A 21,976-nucleotide genomic window follows, 5' to 3' on the forward strand; every position below is an offset into this window, starting at 1 on the left:
AGAGAGACAGAGCATGAACGGGGGAGGGGCAGAGAGAGAGGGAGACACAGAATCGGAAACAGGCTCCAGGCTCTGAGCCATCAGCCCAGAGCCTGACGCGGGGCTCGAACTCACGGACCGCGAGATCGTGACCTGGCTGAAGTCGGATGCTTAACCGACTGCGCCACCCAGGCGCCCCAGGCCCCATTTTTTTTTTTAAATCCAGCATCCAATTCTTTCCATTGAAGTAGAATTGACATACAACGTCAGTTTCGGGTGTACAACACAGTGATTCCACAACTCTACACATTGTGCCGTTCTCACCACAAGTGTAGGTATCTGTCACCATGTAACTCTATCACAATAACATAGACTCCATTCCCTGTGCTGTGTCTTTCATTCTTGTGACATTCATTCCATAACTGGAGGCCTGTATGTCCCCATTCCCTGCACCCATTTTACCCTGACCCCATTTTCCTGTCTCTCTACAAGAAGATCAGAAAATGTATCAGATGTCTCATTGGGGCACCTACGTGGTTTAGTCGGTTAAGTGTCTGACTCTTGATCTCAGCTCAGGTCTTGGATCTCAGGATCATGAGGTCAAGCCCTGTGCTGGGGCCACTTTAAAAAAAAAAAAAAAAAAAAACTCACTGAATCCCAGAAAGCCTTTGTCTGACCCAAAAAACTATCAAGGTAACATTGTCAGTGAACTATTTTAAACAACAATAAAACACCAAATGGGGCCTGCGTGCCAAGCCCCGTTTTAAGAATTTTACGTATATGAAGCATTTAATCCCAACAACTCTATGAAGTAGGGACTCTTAGTATCACCATCTTACAGAAAGGGGAACTGAGGCACGGAAGACAACAGACAATTTGCTCAAGGCCACGCAGCTAGTGTGCTACAGAGCCAGAATGTGAACAGAGGTAGTTGGGCTCTCGAGTCTCTGTGCTTGGCCACCACGCTATGATGCTCTCAGAGACCTGGAAATATCCGTGTTGAAGGACACCGTATCCAGCTGAAGCCCAGAGAGGTAGGACTATTTGCCTGAGATCACACAGTAGATGCAAAAGTAAAGGTCATTCCTCCACATCAATTATCAACATTCATTAAGCACTACCGGGTGCTAGACTCGATGAAACAAAGAATACCGAGAAGTCCCTGCCTTAGAGGAATTTGCAGTCTGGTGGGGAATCTATGTGAAAACCAGTAAATGCAACAGAGGTGTTGGAGGCGCCGCTGTACTATATGTACAGGATACCGTGGGGGCCCGGGATCTTCTAGAAGCAGCAGCAGGTGTTCGTGTTCTTGACATGTTCAGGAAGGAGATAATCCTCTCCTGGGGTCAAGGCGAGGCTGTGCTGCCCACGCTTGTTCTGGTTTTCCTGGCTTTTGCAGGGCAATGAAGGGGTTGGTTACTGTCCTGTCGTTTGAGGGGGACTGGACAGAAAAGTGTCCCTCACTTGTCTTCAGCCAGCCTCCCCACCCCCCACCACGCACAGCCCATGACCTCTCTGTTAGTCACAGAAGGTTCCCTCAGTTTGGCCTTCACGGCTGAGAAATACACGCCAAATTCTTCCCCAGAACATCCAGAACATCAGTCTTTCGCACATGCGATCCTCACCATCATGTACTTAATAGTGTTCTTTTTTTTTTTAACTTTATTTATTTGTTTTGAAAGAGAGAAAGCGTCAATGGGGAGGGGCAGAGAGAGAGGAGAGAATAACAAGCAGGCCCCCCACTGTCAGCCAAGAGCCCGACAAGGGGCTCAGTCGTGGCCTGAGCTGAAATCAAGAGTCAGATGCTTAACCGACTGAGCCACCCAGGCGCCCCAATAGTTTTCTTTAAATCAAATCTAAATCAATTCACTTTGTTTCTTATTCTGACCCTAGCCAGTAATGTCCTTCAAATCATGGCTTTTGTGTGGTAGTTCCAACTTTTCCAATTCATATTTAAATAAAATAGTGCTGGGGCGCCTGGGTGGCTAAGTCGGTTGAGCGTCCGACTTCGGCTCAGGTCACGATCTCGCGGTCCGTGAGTTCGAGCCCCGCGTCGGGCTCTGGGCTGACGGCTCAGAGCCTGGAGCCTGCTTCCGATTCTGTGTCTCCCTCTCTCTCTGCCCCTCCCCCGTTCATGCTCTGTCTCTCTCTGTCTCAAAAATAAATAAATGTTAAAAAAAATTTAAATAAAATAGAGCTATTAAAATGTCACGCGTTCATCCATGTGCCAATGGCCTAGGCAGGAAACGCAGTTCAACCTGGAGCTGCTTCCTGCGTCAGAGCTGGAAGGCTCAGGGCGCCTGGGTGGCTCAATCAGTTAAGTGTCTGGCTCTTGATTTCAGCTCAGGTCATGATCTCACAGGTTTCTGGGATAGATCCCTGCATCAGGCTCTGCACTGACAGCAAGGAGCCTGCTTGGGATTCTCTCTCTCCCCCTCTCGCCCTGCCCCTCCCCAACTCATGCGCACACTCTCTCTCTCGCTCTCTCTCAAAATAAATAAAAACTTTAAAAAAAAGAAAAAGCTGGAAGGCTCGAAGCTGCCCAAAGCCAGTGAGGACAAGGAGGGGGCAGCACTTTTTCAGATGTGGCCAGTTTCTGTAATTAACATCTCTGGTGGCCTGTGGGGCAGGAAAGGAGAGGGAGGAGATTAAAGAGGCAGTCCCTTGCCCCGCCCCAGGCCAAGCAGAGCACACTCCGGCATTCTCTGCCTCAGTACCCTCCTGCCCGCTGGGTTGGGACAGGTGGCCCAAGTCCTCCTCACTTCACTGGCAATGGAGGAAGGTGGCACCATCCAGAGAATGGGCTTAGTTTTTTGTTCATTTGTTTTTGATAGGGGGGAAAGGGGCAGAGAGAGAGGGAGACACAGAATCCGAAACAGGCTCCAGGCTCTGAGCTGCCAGCATAGAGCCTGACGCGGGGCTGGAACCGATGAACCAGGCGATCATGTCCTGAGCCGAAGTCAGACACTCAAACGACTGAGCCACCCAGGCACCCCGAAAATGGGCTTATTGTATCAAGGGTGGGCCAAGCCACAGCCCCGCAACCCCTCCAAGTCCAGGTAATGAGGCCCCAAAATCCACAGGGAGCGCAATCCCAAGACAGAGGCCTGGGAGAGCAGGGATTTGCAAAGCTTTGCCTGGGAGTTCCGAATTTAAATGTATGTCCCCAAGTTCAGGGTTGAGAGACAGAGAGGCAGTAAGGGACAATGCCCCAACTCCTACTTTGGAATAATAACCTTTTACACATAAAACCTGATCACGTTTCATGAGGCACTCCTCAAACGCCTGTTGAGGACCCTCTGGGCACCATCGCTGTGCCCGGGCCAGGCCTTGGCAGATCCTTCATCTTGTTTCCAGAATCCAAGAAGCGAGCATTATGGTTGCTTACGCTACAGGCACAAAAGCAAGTGCCTGAGATCTCGAAGACAGCAAGACGCCAAGGCAGGACGCCAACCCAGGTCTTCTCAGGAGGCCCGCGGCATGGCGCTCGGGCCAGTGACTGCAGAGCCGGGACAAAGTGGGCACAATTAGCTCCCCTGCGTTTGCTCAAGCTGGCTCAGCACGCCACTAGCGGAGGTGAGAGAGACCCTCCCAGGCATCGGGGAGCAAACCAGTGGTGCCTGGGAGAGGGAAACGGGGCAGGGCCGGACCGAGGGAAGAGGGAGGTGTTCACACCAGACAACCTGGGAGTCCAGACTTGCCCATCCAGGGCTCAGCACGCAGGCGCCGCCACTCTGAACCAATCAGGTTCAGCCAGTTGGGTGCCCTGTCGCTAGCAGCCAAGTGCCCCTGATGTGGTAAATATTTGTGAGATGTGTTGCTAAGGTCAGCCTCCTAACAGCCCAGAGGGTGAAAGGCCCATGGGGCAATTTCTAGGGGAAAGTTCCCAGGATTCCTACAGCTCTGGGGAAAGTAAGGTAAGGCCTCACCGGAAGTCCTGGACTGGGAAGTGGGGGAAGGGAGGGGGGTTACCCGGATGAGCTCCCCCCCACCCCCCCATCCCCCCCGCCCTGCTCATCCCTCTCGCCAGCATCCCTCCCCTGGCCATCTGCAGAGCTGTACCCGGACCACGGGAGGGATTGGGGATGGGGGTTGAATCTTCTGCCCCCGCCCCCCCAAGGAACTTCAGTCTGAGAGAACAGTATTTTCAAAACTGCAAGTCACAACCCAGCAGGAGGTTGTGAAATCAATTGAATGGGTCTCAACCAGCCTATCAGCGTGCATCACAGTGAGGCACCACGAAATTTTGTTGTGTGTGTGTGTGTGCATGTGTGTGTGTGTAAGTGTGTACAGAACTGTGATACAAAATGAATTTCTTCCAGGGCGCCTGGGTGGCCCCGTCGGTGAAGCATTCAGCAGAAAGCGGAGGGTAAGGGGCTCTCCCAATCTATCCCGAGGGTTAGGAAATTCTAATATCTAATCTAATCCCTAAACCCACTGATGCATGTTCTGCCCTGCAGTGCGCCCACCCCCCAAAGCGAAGAATCATGGCCCCCTCATCCATGGAACCAGTAAGTCATGACAGTGGTGAGGGCGGGAACCGTTGGTTGGGTCCACGGAGAACAAGGCTGGCCCGGCTGGAGAAAGAGCAGACAGCAGCAGGCTGAACACAGACAGGGCCCAAGGGGCCTGACAGTGGGCCTGCTGTGAGCCACCCAGACTGGGTCAGACCGTATGCCTGACCTTGAGGAGTGTAGACTCCAGTTAAGAAGACCACAGGGGCACCTGGGTGGCTCAGGCGGTTAAGCGTCCAGCTCTTGATTTCGGCTCAGGTCATGATCTCACGGTTCGTGAGTTCCAGGCCCACATTCAGTTCTGCGCTGTCAGCACAGAGTCTGCTTGGGATTCTCTCTCTGCCCCTCCCTTGCTTGTGTTCTCTCTCTCTCTCAAAATAAATAAACATTAAAAAAATAAAAGACCACAATAACGCACAACCAGAGAGTGACCCAACAACAAAAATACCCCATATAACACCTGCCAGTTGTAAAATGTCAGAGCAGAGAGATCTAAGAGGTCATCTTGTTCAATACCCTTGTTCTACAGAAACTGAGTTTACAAGAAACTGAGGCTCAGGGAGGGAAAGCAGCCTACCCAGGGCACACAGCAAGGATAGGACTAGAACCCACTAAGCCAGGACTCATTTCATCCCGCGTTATAGAGAGCCGTGAGTCTAGGATAGAGACCCACGGAGGAGCACCCCAAGCCCCCAGTCACCTACCCACTCCCACCACCCCAGCAAGCTCATGAAGGCTATCCTCCACCCATCACATTTACCCAGCCACTTTTCACCACCAAGCACCGTGCTAGGTGTTTCAGATACAACAAATAATCCCATCCAGCTAAGAATGCTGTCCTCCAGGAAGGGAGACTGGCTCTGTGACCCCCTCCTGCCCTGCCCAGACACTTGTTGCTTTCCGGATTGTAAGGCTTGTGGCACTTCCTTTTCTTTATACAAATGATACAAGTTCATCACGGAAAATTTTAGAACGACAGATAATGAAATAAAGTTAGGAAAAATAAAACTCTTCCAAAAACTACAACCTAGAGGTAGTCGCTGTCAACATTTTGGTGCCTAACCTTCCAGACTTTTTCCACATGTAAATAACTGTCATTATTCCTTCAACCCATATTTATTGGACACTTTCTCGGTGCCAGGTACTGTTCTAGTACTATCTAGCGATAAAGTAGCCAACGAAACAGATCAAAATCCATGCCCTTATGGAGTTTGTGTGTTATAATTATAGATATGCATAAATCTGAATGCATATGTGTATATGCGTGTTTCTAGCATAGTGCTGTATGCTACTCTAGCGAAAGCACCATTTTTTCATATAAATATGTATTTCCCAGAGGTGGGTTCAGATTACACATATGGATTTGTGGCCAGTTTGTTTCACCCTGTCTGTATCAATAAATGTAGATCAGAGTATTGTACATGGTTGGGTACTCCTTTGCAGGGATCCTCGGGGCTTTCCACCGGGTCCACTGTGTGATTTCTTTCCCAGAGGACACGTGAACCTCTGAGAGCCCCGTCTGAACGCACGTACGCACATACACGAGCATGCATGCATACACTGTCTCCCGCGGGGGCCAGCCAGCAAGTCACTGGACAGGGCAGGCTAATCCAGTCCTGGTCCCAGACATCTTTGCAGGATTTTCCAGGGCTCAGACCCGTTCCTGGTATTCCCTTCCAGGCAGGAGCAGAAGCAGGCCTGGCTTCTCCTGCTCTTCACTCCCCCTGCAGGAAGCCGGGGCTCTCACAGCTAGAACAGGGTCTGGGAGCCAGGCAGAAGCCAGCCCCGCAGCAATTCGTGAAACAGGAGTAGGGGCTGATCAGGACCTCCCTGAAGTGCCTTCCCTGCCACCACTTCTGTGGTGCCTGATGGGGTTATAAGGTGAGAGCCCCCAAACAGGCCCCCAAATGGGAACGTAAACCACCAGGGACTCCTGGGTGTTTTTCTGGACACGGTGAAGTCCCAGCTGGCCCTGGGGAAACTCACACAGTACGCGGACTCCCCGGAAGCTAGCTCCTGGGGTCCTCGGGGTACCTTGGGCAGAGCCCAAGAGTGACCTGAGGGTCAGGATCAGGAAGAGAGGACCTATAGGCTGATGGTTAAGAGCATCAGTCAGACTGCCTGGGTTCAGGTTCTGTCTCCACTACTGACTAGCTCTGTGGCCTCAGGCAAGTGACCTAACCTCTCTGTGCCTCCATGTTCACAACTATAATAAGGGAATAATAATTCCTATTTCATAGGGTTGCTGTGTACGTCAAACAAGATGATACACGTAGTGCCCAGAACAGCACCAAGCACAGGGTGGTGTCTATCAACTATTAGCTTTGATTATTATCTTCTCAGCCCCCACTCGCCAGCCAGGCCCTGGCCTACTAAAGGCTGCCTTTCCCGGGACTCCTCCTGCTCTCACGTTCTCTGAGGACAACCTGGGGCAAGAGAGAGAGAGAATGGGGACATGTGGGGGGGGGGAACCTGTGGGGAGTGCATCGGGGGGAGCTTTTAACTGAATGCAGGACAACGAGTGTGAATGGGCAGAGATCAGATGACCACGTAGGACTAAATATGTGTGTGCACAAGTCAAAGTGTAGGGGCCTTGGAAGCATATATGGTTCACACGCGACTGTGGAAGCTAGCCGTGCATGTATAAGGGTGGGAGCGTGCACACGTAGCTCTGTGAACATCATAGAAGATACTCGTGCACAATCAGCATGTAAGGGGGTGTACCAGGTTGTATATTGTGAGCGCGTAAGGGTATGTGTGTGTGCGAAGGCTGTGTGTGAATGTCCATGCTCCCCAGCCCCACCCCCAGCACACAGCTCTTGGGGAGGGGGCCACCAGAGACACAAATTCCCCATGCTGAGGGGACAGTGCCCCTGACCTGATCGGGGAACAGCCTTCGTTGTTTTTCTCTCTTCTCGTTTCCTAGAGAAAAGCTGCTAGCTCAACAGAGCCCAGCCTTAAACCCCGCCCCACTGATCGAAACTCGGGAAGAAAACCAGCGCCAGCCATCTCCACCCTGCACCCCCACCCCTGTTGTGGAATGCTCCTGGCAGCACAGGACCCACACCTCGCCCCCCACTTCGCACTCGCTGCTCTGCTGGACCCACACCCTCTCCCTGTGAACCAAACTGCAGCCCCTCTGAGGGTACCTGGGGCAGCTCCCAGCCATGGACAGAAAGCTTAAGCCCTTCTCCAGGCTTTGAGAACACGTTGCCTCCCTGCCCCAGCCGTCCTTATGGGGGGCAGGGGGGCTGGCAACTCCCTGCCAGAGGGGAACTGGGGCCTGGGGTGGGGGGAACAACTTCAGAGCCCACAACCAACCCCCTCCCAGGAGGCAGGCACCCCACCCAACCCTGCATCTCCTAAGAAGGCAAAACCACAATACAGGAGTGGGTGGGGAGGACATCGCAGAGAGAAGGGTCACTTGGATGCAGGGGCCAGACATCAAGAGGGGTCCTTCCCTTCATTTCGGGGTTCCAGAGAAGACCTCTCTTCCAGGAAGTCGTCTCGATAGTTCACGGTGTTATACGCATTAACAGTAATCATCACTTAATGCACAACTACTAATGCCAAGTGCTTTGCATATAGGACCTCTAATTAACCCCATTTTATAGACGGGGAAACTAAAGCTCGGTCAGGTTAAATAACCTGTCCCAGATCACACAATCAGTGGTGACAGAGTCCGGATTAGAACCCAGGTCTGTCTGTAAAGTCTGGACCCTTTCTTAGGCCCTGTTCTCATCTTCCTGTCTGTTCTCAGCCAGAATGGGCACCTCCGTTCTTCCTCCTCCTCCAAGGGGATGGGGGTGGGGGGGGGGTACCCAAAGACAGACAGAAACATGCTCAGACCAGACAGAACAACTAGGGGGAATGGGGGGCTGGGCTGTTGGCAAAGACTTGCAGAGGATGGGAGCGTGGTGGGAGCTCAGGAAGCAAGGGGGAAAGGTTGGTGAGTGGAGGGAAGCAGGGATGAGAAGGACTCTGGCCTCTGTGACACCTGGCTGGGGAGGGTGGGCACATGGCTGCATGCAGGGTGGAGGACAGGGGGGAACAGAGAAGGTAAGAATCGAGGCCAGGTGGCTGAGCCCCCAAAGTACCCGTCTCCCTGTGTCATCACTACCCCTAAGGAGGCCTGGGCCATCTGCCTCTTGACCCCTCCCGAGCCAGGGGTCTCAGACCCCAGGGAGCCCAGGCGCTGAGCCACTGAGCACCTTCAAATTCTGGAATGTGCCAGAGCTTCATTCCTCGAGCTGCCTCGTTCCCAGCAACAGGGAGGAGCACCGGAGCCCCTGGGCTTGTGGGGAGGAGAACTCAGTGGGACTCCAGAGTAACGATCCAAAGTGCCCAGAGAGGCAGGCCTGGAGGAGGGGTTGCCCAGGGAAAGATTCAGGAGAGAGGGGATCCACAGGGGCCGGAGGGAGAGGGACAGGAAGGCACGGTGAAGGGAAGAGAACATGGGGGGAGCGGTGCCAAGAAAGCCTTGGACAGGATCCTTGCTGAGGTGGGGCTGAGGCAAAGCACTGTGGGGGGAGGGGGGAGGGCACACCTCCCCTGGCCCCACCCCAGCCCCCTTCCAGCTTGTCCAGGCCCAGCCAAGTGCCAGGGAGAACCCGTGTCAGAAACCCAGGGAGCCAGAGCATCAGTTCCACTCGGCCCTCCCTCTCTGGGACTCTACTCCCGGAAAGCGACCCGTGCCTCACGAAGGCGCTTTGCAAGTAGGAAGCAGAGAAACTGTATCAAAATCCCTTTTCCCATTTAGCCCCCTCCCACTGGCTGCAAATTCAAAACATAAAATTAAAAAATAAAAGAAATGGGGCGCCTGGGTGGCGCAGTCAGTTAAGCGTCCGACTTCAGCCAGGTCATGATCTCGCGGTCCGTGAGTTCGAGCCCCGCGTCGGGCTCTGGGCTGATGGCTCAGAGCCTGGAGCCTGTTTCTGATTCTGTGTCTCCCTCTCTCTCTGCCCCTCCCCCGTTCATGCTCTGTCTCTCTCTGTCCCAAAAATAAGTAAACGTCGAAAAAAAAAATTAAAAAAAAATAAAGAAATAAAAGAAATACAAACCCCTTTTCAAAGTTCCTTGGCAAGCCTGGCCCGGCCAGGGTAAAGGGCTAGTGCTGCAGCAAGGGTGCCTGGGGGCAGACAGCTGACAATGAGGAAAGGTCAGAGTCAAGGAGCATTGGGAGAGGGGGCTGGGAGACCCGAATCAGGCCGGGAGAGGCTGCCCCACAGAGGCAGGGGAATGCTCAGATGACCTCCTTAGAGTCCTCTCCCAGGCTTGACCCCCAGGAATCTTTTTGTGGCAAAGGGCAAACGGAAGCCCCCTTTCTCAGGGACCTCCCAGGAGGACCCAGCTCTCCAGAGGGTGGGGGGTGGGGCCGCGTCACATTCTTTTCCAGCCCATTCGGTATCTGCTGATTTGTGAGGAAAAAGGGAGAGACTGGGAAACCTCATGCCAAGCCCACGGGTGTAAATGAGGGTGACGTTCCCTGCCAGTGGGTTATCGTGACAAGTAAGCACAGCATCTAAAGCACCCAGCGCGTGCCTGGCACAGTTTCTCGGAGGCGCAAGCAGCCAGGATGGGATCCTAACACCCACGGGGGCCGGCAGGCAGCAGGCCGCCAACTTCTCTCCACACCCCTCCGATAGGGAAGAGGGGCCTGGGCCCAAACACCCGCTGGCTCAGGCCTGGGCGCGCTAGCCAGGCTCATTTGCATGTCCTTTGCAAGCTCTCTGTCTGGCCACCCCAGACATTTGTCACTCCCGTCGCTTCAGAGTCCCTGGGCCCCGTGGTGCCTCTGGCCCTTCTTACACTGCTGGAGGACCCCAGCGGGAGAAGAGAGCCGGTGCTGGCTGCAGGGGGCTGAGACGGGACCCCGCCTCTCAACAGGGCCTGACCGCCGGCCGCCGACAGGAAGCCTGGCTTAGGGCGACCCCTGCAGGGCATTCCCAGAATGGAGGGGGAGGAAGGAGAGCGAGCGGCCGCTCCTCCCCTCCAGGCCCCACGTGGGCGCAGCCGCCCAGCCCCTAAGCCTCCCGGGCGCTCCAATGCTCCCCGGCCCCATGGAGACTGAGGGTCGTCCCCCACTAGATCTTTATAGAATCTGGAAACTCACATCTCGCCCCCGACGAGCCAAGACCAAGGGCTCAGCGGGGTTGTAGCAAGCACCAAAGCAGAAACACTGGGAGTTCTGAGCTGTCGGCATCACCCGTGGCCCCAGATACCCCTGGATCTGCACCAGTGGCCACCTGGGCACCCACGCTCCCATCCTGCGGCCCCGGCCACAGAAGGGGTCGTGGTTTTACTGTTGGAAGAATTTAGGGAATACAGAGAAGATTGAGGAAGTGGGGAGAGCCTCACACAGCCAAGGCCGAGGTCTCTCCAGCCCAGGCCTCAGCCCATGGGGGATGAAACCACTAGGGAGGGGCAGCAGCTGGCTGCATTGAGGTCAAGCCAGGGGAGGATTTCCCCCACAGCAATGGGGCTCTTTGGGGGCCTCTGGGAGACACCCAGAACTGACCGTCCAGGTCAGTTCTGCCTGTTCAGTTCCGATGGGAGGGGAGCCACGGAGAAATGCAGTGCCTGCAACATTTGACTCTCAAAAAAAATGTCAAAAATGCTCTGAGCCTGCAGTTTGCTTGTTGACATCTACACATACTCACAACCCTTGCTTTCGCCGCTGGGCTCCCTCTGCCTGCCGCCCCTGCCTTGGCTGGGCGTGTGAATGGGGGCAGAGGAGAGGGCAGGGCAGAAGGGTGTGTGTGTGAACAAGTGAAGTCATTCTCTCTGGGTGGCTCCTTTTAATTAGCACCCTGAAAAACTCCCAGCCAGCAAAATTGAGTCTTGCCAACTGGGAGCCCCACCCTTCTGGCTCATCCAGGCCCTGGGGGCAGAAAGGGGCAGGAAATCTGAGAGCAGGGAAGGAAGGGGTCTGTTGAACGCCTGGGTGTTTGAAAGGCTTTCTCGGTCCTCTGAAGACCCCTCAGCAGGACAGGGCCACAACCAAGGGCCAGCATGCCTCCGGGAAGTTCAGATTGGCTTTTTCTGGAGCAGGCGAGTGGCAGTTGGCAAGGAATTGGTGGAACCATCATCTCCTTGCTCCCAGCTCCGCCAGTGAGACCAATCCCTGAACGTTTCCAGTGTCCTACACTACAGGGCATTACGCCCAGGTCCAGGCCTGGGTAAGACATACAAGCCTCTCTCTGGCCATTTTAGTTGCGCCAAACATTTGAAGCAAAGAGTCACCCAGTCAATCCCCGGATTCTAGTCCCCAGGGTAGAAGCAGCAGAGATTTACTCCTTAAGTGGCTAGAACAAGCCTCATCCATCTTCCCTCAAGACCCCCAACCCCACTGTCTGGAGGCCATCCCCTGGACTTGTCCATGCCCCCCAAAACCCTCCTCCAGGCAACTGCTTGATAAACCTCCCAGAGGCTGTGAGACCCTTCCAGTCTGGTGTGTGTTTATGTTCAAGTCCCAGCTATGGCACGTGCCTCTGTTCCCTGGATCTGACACCCTCCTCCGCCATCAGGCTGGAGCTCCAGAGAACAGGGTCTGAGTCCCCCATTGCTCTAGTCTCCAACCACAGCTCCTAGGACCAAGGGGCCAGGGAAGGAGCTCAGACCTGCTCGTTGTGAAAATGGACTAGAGGGGCAGGGGAGACAGAAGCACTTAGAAGTGGGGTTCCTCTGGATGATCCCACTGCTGCCCTTACAGAATCACTGTGTGACCTCAGACATGAGGCCCTGCATCTCCGGTTTTGACTCAGTAACCTTGGGAGTTCCTTCCAGCTCCGACAGCCTGGGGTACTAAAATTATCCAGAATCCTAATGCATCCATGAGGAGAGGGGACTCCAGTGAAACAGCAAAGCACTAACTGGAAAACCAGGCTGGGGCGGCCATGACTCCACAGGGAAGGACTCTCACTCCCAAAGCCGGGGTCAGGGATTCCTTCTAGCTTTCCCTGAGACTAAAGACCCATTTTCCAATGTCCTCGGCCCTGGGGAGGGTTGAGGACAGGCAAGAGCTGGGGACAGGGGGGGCACAAGGCAAAGTAGAGGGTGGCTCAGTTGGGCCCCCGAGTAAGTTCTAGAGAGTTGTCACACACAGCTCTGCCTTTGGTTAGCAATACCGTACTGAACATGTAAAGGTTAGGAGGGTAGATCTCATGGTAAGAGTTCTTACCATAATAGAAAGAAAATTAAAAAGTAGAGAGAAGCTATCCGAATCCTGTCCAGAGCCCAAGGGGACCTGAGTCCAGAGGGGTGTCCCCCGCTGCAGGTGGTCCACTTCTGGCTGCTTCCAGGACCCAGCAGCCAAATCCCCACAACCACTACCCTCCAGAACCCCCCGGCCCAGAGACGTGGTGGGGACAGGGCTACCGCTGACAACCCCCAAGCCCTCCCCAGGAAGCCAGGCCATCATGCCCGACCACTAACCACCCGGAGCCCAAATCCTTGGGGGCCCCACCCTGGGACTCAGGCTGTTAGGAGAAGGTGGGGTTTGATTTCAGGTGACAGTGGAGAGAGCATGGGGTGACTGCTCTAGGGGGACAGAGAGGGGCGTGTTGGAAGAATGAAAGCGTCCTCTCCCTGGGGCTGAGTGGGAGCAGGAGCTCAGCAGGCAGGCACCGCCCGACGCGGAGGCCTCCGCCCCCCACCCAGCTGGGCTGACTGTTCCCATCACACCCAGAGCAGTAAAACTTGCTTTTATGGTTGTCGTGGGGGTTGCTGTTTTCCTTGGGGGTGCTGTTTGTGTCTGTGTATCTATGTGCAAACACACCTGGTCCTTATGTATGTATCGATGTCTGAGGTTTGCTGTGTCTGCGTGCCTTGGTATGTGTCCTTAAGCGTGTTTGTGTGGGTATATTCGTGTGGGCCTCAGTGATCATCATAGCTGCCATTATGGAACTATTACAATGCGCCGGGCACTGTCCACCTCTTATTGCCTTTAATTCTCTCAACGACCCTTAAGGAAGGTATTCTAGCAATGTCTATTTCACAGGTAGGGAAACAGAGAGATTTGATAACTGACCCAAAGTCCCTAGTAAGGGACAGAGCTGGGATGCCTGCCTCTCATGCTCAAAGTGTGCGTGTGTGTGTGTGTGTGTGTGTTTTCTCAGATATAGGAGACATGACATCTGCACGTCTGTCTGTATGTGTCCATGTATCTGCACAGTCATACCTGCTCAGGGAGTCTATGCATGTCTGCACGTGGGTCTGTGTCAAGGCCCAGGCCCCAGCCAAGCCAGGCTCAGTAGCTGGGGCCACCAGAACCTCAGGAACAATGACCCTCTAGAAAATAATGCCTGTGTTTTCGGAATACAGCCGTGTGCCTGACTGCGGGCCAAGGACTAGTGCCGTGGAGACTGTTGGAGGAAATGCCAGTGCACAGCCCCTTAGCCTGGGAAACGAGGGCAGTCTGTCCCCTCCCCAGAGAGGCTGAGTGCCCTGCAGAGACAACCTGGGAAGGACTCAGAGCAAGAAGGGGGCAATCCCACCCCTGGCCGGTTCCCTAACCAACCCCTGCGAAGACAGGAAGGGGGCTTCTGGGACAGGAGCTGACTCCGGCTGGGAGCTCTTTTTTCCTGAGAGCCCAGTGCTGTCTCCTACAGCCTCCCTCCGGAAGCACTGACCATAGGATCGGGCCAGGTGTCTCATCAGAGGTCCCTTGGGCGGCAAAGGACCCTGGGAGCTGGGAAGCCAGCGCACTCCCCACCCCCGCGGGGGCGGGGCCAGAGCGCCAGGCCGGGTGGCAGCCGGTGATTGGCTGGGCCCCAGCGCTCCCACGGCGGCCCCAGGGCCCAGGGCGGCTCCCGCGGGCGGCGGCGGGGCACCTCTCGGTGACTCACCCTAACCCCCCATCCCCCACCCCTGGAGTTGGACGAATGCCCAGTAGCTTCCAGCCAACACCTGCCCGCTGCTAAGCTAGGACCGCCTGACTCAGCAGGGAGAGCGCACGGGACATCTAAACTGGGTCCTTTGTAGGGCGCACAGTCTGGTGACTGGTTTTCTGGGTGATCCGAGTGTCTACCCTTGGGGTGGTGGGGACTTCTGTCCTTCTGAAACGGGAAGCCGTGCTTATCCTTCTGGAAGTGTCTGTGTCTCCCTCTCCCGGATCTTTGTGGGTCCCGCCGATGTTTATGGTACTCTTTTGAGTCTCCATTTGGAGTGTCATTCCCTGACCACCCTTTCAAGATCATCTCTGCACCGCCCCCCCCCCCACACACACACACACACAAGGCCCTCCAAACACATCCTGGACACCACCTCCATGCCTCTTTGAGGCCTGGGTTCAGAGAGGCCCAGACCAGTCTGTCAGAGGCTACCTTGGGAGAGTTCTCCGGCTCCGGCTCTGCCCACCTCCATGCTACAGGGCCCCTGGAGGTCAGAGACCAGATGCTACCTTGCACATGAGGCTCAAAGCATCCTTCCATCCCCTGGGCCTTACTTGCAAGATCTCACAGTGCTTTTAAAGCCATCCCTTGAGGGGCGCCTGGGTGGCTCAGTCGGTTAAGCATCACACTTCAGCTCAGGTCATAATCTCATGGTTCGTGAGTTCGAGCCCCGCGTCGGGCTCTGTGCTGCCAGCTCAGAGCCTGGAGCCTGCTTCGGATTCTGTGTCTCCCTCTCTCTTTCTGCCCCTGCCCTACTTGCACTCTCTCTCTCTCTCTCTCTCAAAAATAAATAAACATTAAAAAAAAAAAAAGCCATCCCTTGACAAGAAAAGGACCCATGTCCAGAGACTACTGCATGCCAAGCCCTATGCTAGAAGTTTCACTCTCCTCTCATCCGTTGCTTCTCACAGCAACTCTAAAGATAAGCCTCGGAGAAACTGAGGCATAGAGAGTCACACACGTATAGTTTGTGAGAGTCTGAATTTGACCCCAGGTCTGTCTGGCGGCAAAACGTACGCTCTTGCCGCTGGCTGTGGCTGCTCCCTAAACCCCTGAGCTGGCGGCAGCCTCCACTTGGCCCCATTGTACCATGGCACACTTGGGGGAAACCACTGACTCCACAGAAGGGCCCAGAATTTCCTATCCCAGGGAAGGATCCCTGAGGGCTGTGAGAGGGAGTGGGGTGGGGACCAGGGAGCGGAACAGAAAGAAGCTGAGTGTCAGGGCATGTGGGCTTTGGAGGAGCAACAGAATGTATGTGCCAGGTTCCCAGCAGAGAGAAGGCTGAGGGACACGGTCAGCTAGATCCTTATACTGCACAGAAGCCACACACACACACATGCACATACCCGATGTTTTGTGGGGGCTGTTGCACATGGACACACAGGGGTATGTGTCACACTTACACACGTATATTTCACACGCTGCACACGGCACACGTGGTTTTTAGGATTGCTACAAACACATATAACCAGTGGAGTGGTTACACAGAATGGTAAATGGTTTGTAGGTCATTACACACACACACACACACACACACACACACACACGCCGTCAGAACTCCCACAAAGGGGGTGATGGGGGAACAGGAAGAACGTGTGGATTTGTTGCAGAAACAAGCAGGTTCCAGGTCCTGGACAAACAACCCAGGAAGCCCAGCCCCCTGCACTCTCTGTGCCCACTCACCGGGGACAGGCCACTGCCAACCACCGCCCCTCGGCAATCTGCACCTAGAACCTTCGTGAATCATGTGCGTGCACACACAGGCCTTGGAGAAAGCTTGCCCTGCCGTACACAGATGTCTTCCACAAGCATGACATAAGCAGTCGTGCGGGCACACGGCCTGTCCACAGACACATCCGAGCAAGACCCTCACGCACACATGCCTGGGTGCCAGCCACACACACACACACACACACACACACACACACCACCGCCCACGGCCCACGGATACACGCACCCAGCGAGACAGACACACAAATACATAACGCGAATCAAACACACATACAATAGGAGTGAGGGTGCAGGCACACCGCCCCCCTCACACAAGGAATTAATTCCCCCAGCAGGGACCACTGCCCCTCAAGCTTGCATCTTGACCAAACAAGGCCCAGGCTTGCCCCATTAGCTGTCTCTCCTCCCTGGCCTGAGACAGACCCTGCCTGGCCTGCCCTGGCCTGCACGGGTGGGGCCCCGCCCGCTCCCAGCGCCAGCTGCCAGCTCAGCACAGGGCAGGGCGCCCTAGCTCCCGGCTGCCGCTCTGGCATGTCGCTGGCCCCACCTCCTCCTCCTAGGCCTGCCACCTCAGCATCTGGGCCCCAGCCTGAGCTCCACCTAGCCCATTTCTTCAGGCAGTCGGCACAGCGCCTGATCTCCAGAGCCGGTGGGGGGTGGGGGGGTGGCTACAAGGAAGGGCCTGCTGGCAAGACCCTAGGGGAAAGGGACAGCCCTTCCAGAGTCCCCACCACAACGCCCTGCTCCCTTCTGCTTCAGACTGACCTGAAGATGATCAGGTGCCCCCGATTGACCCTCACCAATCCTGGGTCCCCCAGCAACCAGTGACTTCCCGACTGCAGTGAGCAAACACACCCAGAGCCACAGCTCCATCACACTGTCCCCTAGCCCGCGGGCATCTGTCCATACTCACGGGCTTTCAAGCACACACACAACCAGCACTCTGTCTCATGACCCCACGACATGCAGCCGCGCACACGCGACCACTCAGTCGTCTGCTCCCAGCCCATCACAGCCGGGGCCCCGGCACTGCCAGTCACCCAGAGCCCCATCACAGACACAGAGTTTCAGGCAGCCTTCGGGAAATATACACGGTCGAAAACAGTGCCCTGCGCGTGGCCCGTCACACAGACGTGCGCAGACCGCTGGGTGTTTATAATCGTCCCGAACGGTCATGCCAGCTGTGCCCTGAGACAGCTGGTTCTGGGGGCGCAGGGCTCCGCGCACACACACCCCTTGTGTTTGCACTTCCGAGACGTCAGGGTGGGCTTCGTGTGATCCCTGTCTTATTCCTGTTCTGCAGCTCTGATCAGTCAGGCCAGGGCAGAGGGCTGGGGGATGTCATCCCAGAAGCCATGGCCTCTCACAGACCGCCCCCCCCCCCCCGCCACCGCCCAGGCATGAGGAAGAGAAGCAAAACTGGCCAGGGGGCTGATGTGAGCATAGACACCCTCTGGTACCTGAGGTGGACAAGGAAAAGGAGTAGGCTCTGGGAGGGGGCCCCGCAAGGGCCCAGCAGGCCGGGTGCTGACGGAAGAGGGACAGTGACAAAATGGTGGCAGAGGCATCAGGGACGGGGCCTGCGTCCAAAAGGCAGTAAAGCTCCTCTGGCAAAATTGGGGGGCCCAGAGCCTGCAAGCGGGAGAGGCGGCGATCTGAAGGCCCAGACTCTCTCCTCTCCACGCTCCTCTCTGCCTCCCTCTCTTGGCTTGAGAGTCAAGCAACAGGCATTTTCAAAGCCCCCACTGGGGGCTTTGGGGGTCTGCCTTGCTCTTTCGCGATCAGGGTGCCCAGTTTGTGAAAACCCATCAAGCTATATACTCATGGCATGAGCGCCCCTGTGTGTATGGTATACAACAAGGACAATATTGGTTAAAAAGCAAATCCCCCACCGCGTACAGAGCGCTGTGTCTTCCTGGGTCAATGCCATCTGTCTGTGCCTGTCTGTGCCTGTGCACGTACAGCCTCCCCCATGAATTATTCCCTATCTCTGCTGCCCGAGGCCCTCTGTGTGTGCGCTGCACCCCATACATGTGTGCTCACAAGTGCACACACACACACACATACACACGTGCACACGCATGCACGCACACGCCTGTTTTCTCTCCGTGACGGCGAGGCTGCAGCCGGCAGGGCGAGGCCTCCCTTTCATTGAAACAACAGATATTTACGATCACTCGCTCTGTGCCAGGCACGGGGACACAGGATGCATTCCAGGCCGACTCGGCCCTCACCAACGTCACCGTCTGTTGGGGAAGCTGCAACCCAGTGCACAGGCCACGTGGTGGAGTGCAGGGCAGCGAGGGAGCCCAGCCTCAGAGGGGCCGGACAGGAGATGTACATCGCGGACAGGGGGAGAGCACACACAAAGACTGAGAGGCGCCAGGAGCCTTCCTCCAGGAACCTGCAATGGTGGGGATGGGGAATGGCAGGGGTTGTGGCTGCAGGGATGGTCTTCAGCCAGGGCAGGCAGGGCCTTGGGTGCCAAGCTCAGGGGCTCGGTTGGCTTCAATGAAGGGATTTGGCCAGGGGGCGACATGATCAGAATCAACCCAAAGGAATGCTGTGGAGACAGGAGCACTGCCTGGGAGCACGGACACTCAAGTCCTCACCCTGGCTCTGCTGAGACACTCAGTGACTCCCCTCTCTGAGCCTCCAAAACAAGAGTACCAGGGCTCTGTGCTGCTGACCAGGCCGGGGGGGCAGCCACGTTCTGATGGGGTAGATGTCCCTTCTTCCAGAACCAAGACCCGCCCCCGCTACGCCTGCTGTGCACATCCTCCTGGGTCCTGTCCCCAGCTTCACCAGCCAGCCCTTCTTCCTCAGCATAGCCCTCCCACCCTGGCTTCCGCGGGCTTTGCTGACAGAGCCTGGAGCCTGCCACCTGCTGGAGAGGCGGGACCCAGTGGACTGGCACCTGGCAGTATGGCGCCCTCTAGGGGAGCCCGTGCCACCTCTCTCATGGAACTCAACCTTCCAGTGCCCTGTAGCAGGGGACACACCCCACTCAGCTCCTGGGGGCCCTCGTCCCCCAGCTCCCCACCACCACAGCATTGGCCCCTAGGTTGTCAGGTGTGTAAGACATAGGTAAGTGGGGACTGAAATCCTCCCCAAGCTCCACTCACCAAGCCGTGCCCAGGGCTGAATCCCCCAGGAGGATGGGAACGTCCTCTGATTTGCAGGAGAGCACCTTGTGGGATTGTGGTGGACTGCAACCCAGGGGCCTCCCTCCCCCCGCCCCCCACCCCTGCAACCCAGGGGCCTCCCTCCCCCCGCCCCCCCCCTCCCCCCGCCCCGCGTCTGGCTCCTGGAGTGGGGAGGGCGGGGCCGTCCTGCCAACTCAGCTCTAAGGAGCGGGTAGACGGGCTTCTTCCCTACTCCTCTGCTGCCCCCCAGTGGACATCTGAGGTACCTTCTATTCGCTCAAATTCAACCTTCCCTCAGACTATGGCCCAGTGTTAGTGCCCAGTCTTCCAAGGTCCAGACGGGCTAAGCAGTGGGCTTCAGGGAACGATGAAAATCCAAGGTTTTCTGCGTCCCTTGGGTCCCCACCATTGCACTGGCCCCTAACATCAATACTGGACTCAGAGTGTGGCAAATGGGGGTGGAGACCGGTATTGGAGATTTTCCAGCTCCTTTTCTATGCTTCCCACAGTCCCTTGAATGGTGGTGTGGGCTCCTTTGCTGTGGGAACCAATTCCAACTTTGTCCCTCTGACCTCAGTCTCCCCTCTTTGAACCAGAGCCTGGCTTGTGTTTTCCCTGGCTTGTGTGCTCTTAGACTGTTTTTTCCTAAACATTTGAATTAGCTGTCAACATTGAAAAATCAGATTCCATGGGGCGCCTGGGTGACTCAGCCAGTTGAGCATACCGACTCTTGATTTCGGCCCAGGTCATGATCTCAGGGTTGTGGGATGAAGCCCCTCGTCGGGCTGTGCTGAGTGGGGAGCCTGTTTGAGATTCTCTCTCTCCCCCTCTGCCCCTCTCCCCCACTTGTGCTCTCTCTATATATATAAAATAAAATAAAAACTTTTTAAAATCAGATTTCATGCAAAAATTCCGATTTCCAATTTCTGTTGCAAAGTTGTAAGTTCTGAAAATTCTGGATAAAAGTTCTAGACCCTGCATGTCTACAGCAGGCAGGGGCTGAGTAAAGATGCTGCCCAGGGCCTGGCACCAACACTTGGGCAGGCACCAAAGGGGACAAAAGGAGGCCTGCAGCTCCCCTCCCCTTCCAACCCAGGTCCATCCCGTACCTCACCCCACATTTGGAGGGGTCACCAGGACAACTCTTCCAAGGGCTGGCTGTACCAACCCAACAGGAATACAGTGTGAACTACAAATGCAAGCTGCATACGAATTTTTAGTTTTCTTTGTGTGTGTGTGTGTGTGTGTGTGTGTGTGTTTATTTTTGAGAGAAGGAGACAGAGAGACAGAGTGCGAGCAGGGGAGAGGCAGTGAGAGAGGGAGACACAGAATCCGAAGCAGGCTCCAGGCTCTGAGCTGTCAGCACAGAGCCCGACGTGGGGCTCAAACCCACCAGCCCTGAGATCATGAGCTGAGCCGAAGTCAGACGTTTAACCGACTGAGCCGTCCAGGCTCCCCTGAATTTTTAGTTTTCTAGTAGCCGCATTCGTAAAGTAAAAAGAAATAGGTAGAATTAACTTGAATGGTGTATTTATTTAACCCAATATATGCAAAATATGATTTCAACATGTAATCGATATGTAAAATTATTCATATCTTATATTCATCTTTCCTCACACTGTCTTCAAGAGCTGGTGTGTATCTTATAGTTACAGCACATCTCAATGCAGACTAGCCACATTCAAAGTTCTTGGCCACACGTGGCTGGCGGCTGCCTGGTGGGACAGGGCAGTTCTAGAGACTCCCCCACCCCCAAATCAGCCATCCCCTCGCCAGGACTAGGTGCAAAGGGAGCAGGACCCAGGGAAGAAGCCCAAGCAGTTCCTGGAAGTGAGCTTAAGGCCATGTGGACAGGATGGGGAGACCCAGGCTTTGTGGGTGGGCACACTCCCTTGGCCCCTCGGACTCACCACCAGGGATGCAGGGGCACAGGCAGAGGATAACAGGGCAGGGCTGTCAAAACGCCTGGCAAGGGGTGCCTCTGGCTCAGGTACTGTAAGTAATTCTGGTTTGCCACAGTCCTCACCATGCCCTTTTGCTGTCCCCATATTGAAGCCGAGTGTCCAATGTCATGTCTATACTTCGGCCATCTTAGAGTAAAGACGAAATAGAGAAAAGAATGAGAAAATGAGAAAAGATGAGATAGAGAAAGAAAAGGAACCCATCCTATGCTTATCTTTCAGTCTACAGTGGGAGGATGAACAGCCGGATGTTTCCAAAAAGACAGTGGGAAAGCATAGTTCTTTGTGAATGTGAAGAATACCTCCAACAATTTTTTTAGTATTTATTTTTGAGGGAGAGAGAGAGAGAGACAGCACAAGCAGAGGAGGGGCGGGGGGCGGGGGGCAGGCAGAGGATCCGAAGCAGGCTCCGCACTGACAGCTGAGAGCCCGATGCGACACTGGAACTCACAAACTGTGAGATGATGACCTGAGCCAAAGTCGGCTGCTTAACCAACTGAGCCACGGTCGGCCATTTAACCCAACTGAGCCACCCAGGCGCCCCTACCCTAGCAATTTTTATGTGCAAACAACCTGTGACCATCCACAATTTCTCACCCCAGACCAACTTGCCTCTTTTACCTTAGCTGTCTGGCCCCCATTGGCATTTGAATTTTTAACCCCCTCCACCAAAAAAATCCTCCAAGTTGCTCACGTTCTCACTGTTGCAATAAGTCCCACAGGTAGACCAGCAGCTGGAAGGAAAGGTAGCG

The 21,976-nt window shown here is 55.2% G+C and overlaps 1 long non-coding RNA gene across 1 annotated transcript; it reads left to right on the forward strand.

Annotated features, from left to right (window-relative positions):
* Positions 1-3,358: 3,358 nt before the first annotated feature.
* On the forward strand, positions 3,359-9,305 carry LOC123590213. The gene is made up of 2 exons (XR_006708671.1): positions 3,359-3,896; positions 7,420-9,305. It is a non-coding gene; the product is annotated as an uncharacterized LOC123590213 (long non-coding RNA).
* Positions 9,306-21,976: the final 12,671 nt, after the last annotated feature.

The sequence above is a fragment of the Leopardus geoffroyi genome, chromosome B4 (genome assembly GCF_018350155.1).
Source record: "Leopardus geoffroyi isolate Oge1 chromosome B4, O.geoffroyi_Oge1_pat1.0, whole genome shotgun sequence".
NCBI lineage: Eukaryota > Metazoa > Chordata > Mammalia > Carnivora > Felidae > Leopardus > Leopardus geoffroyi.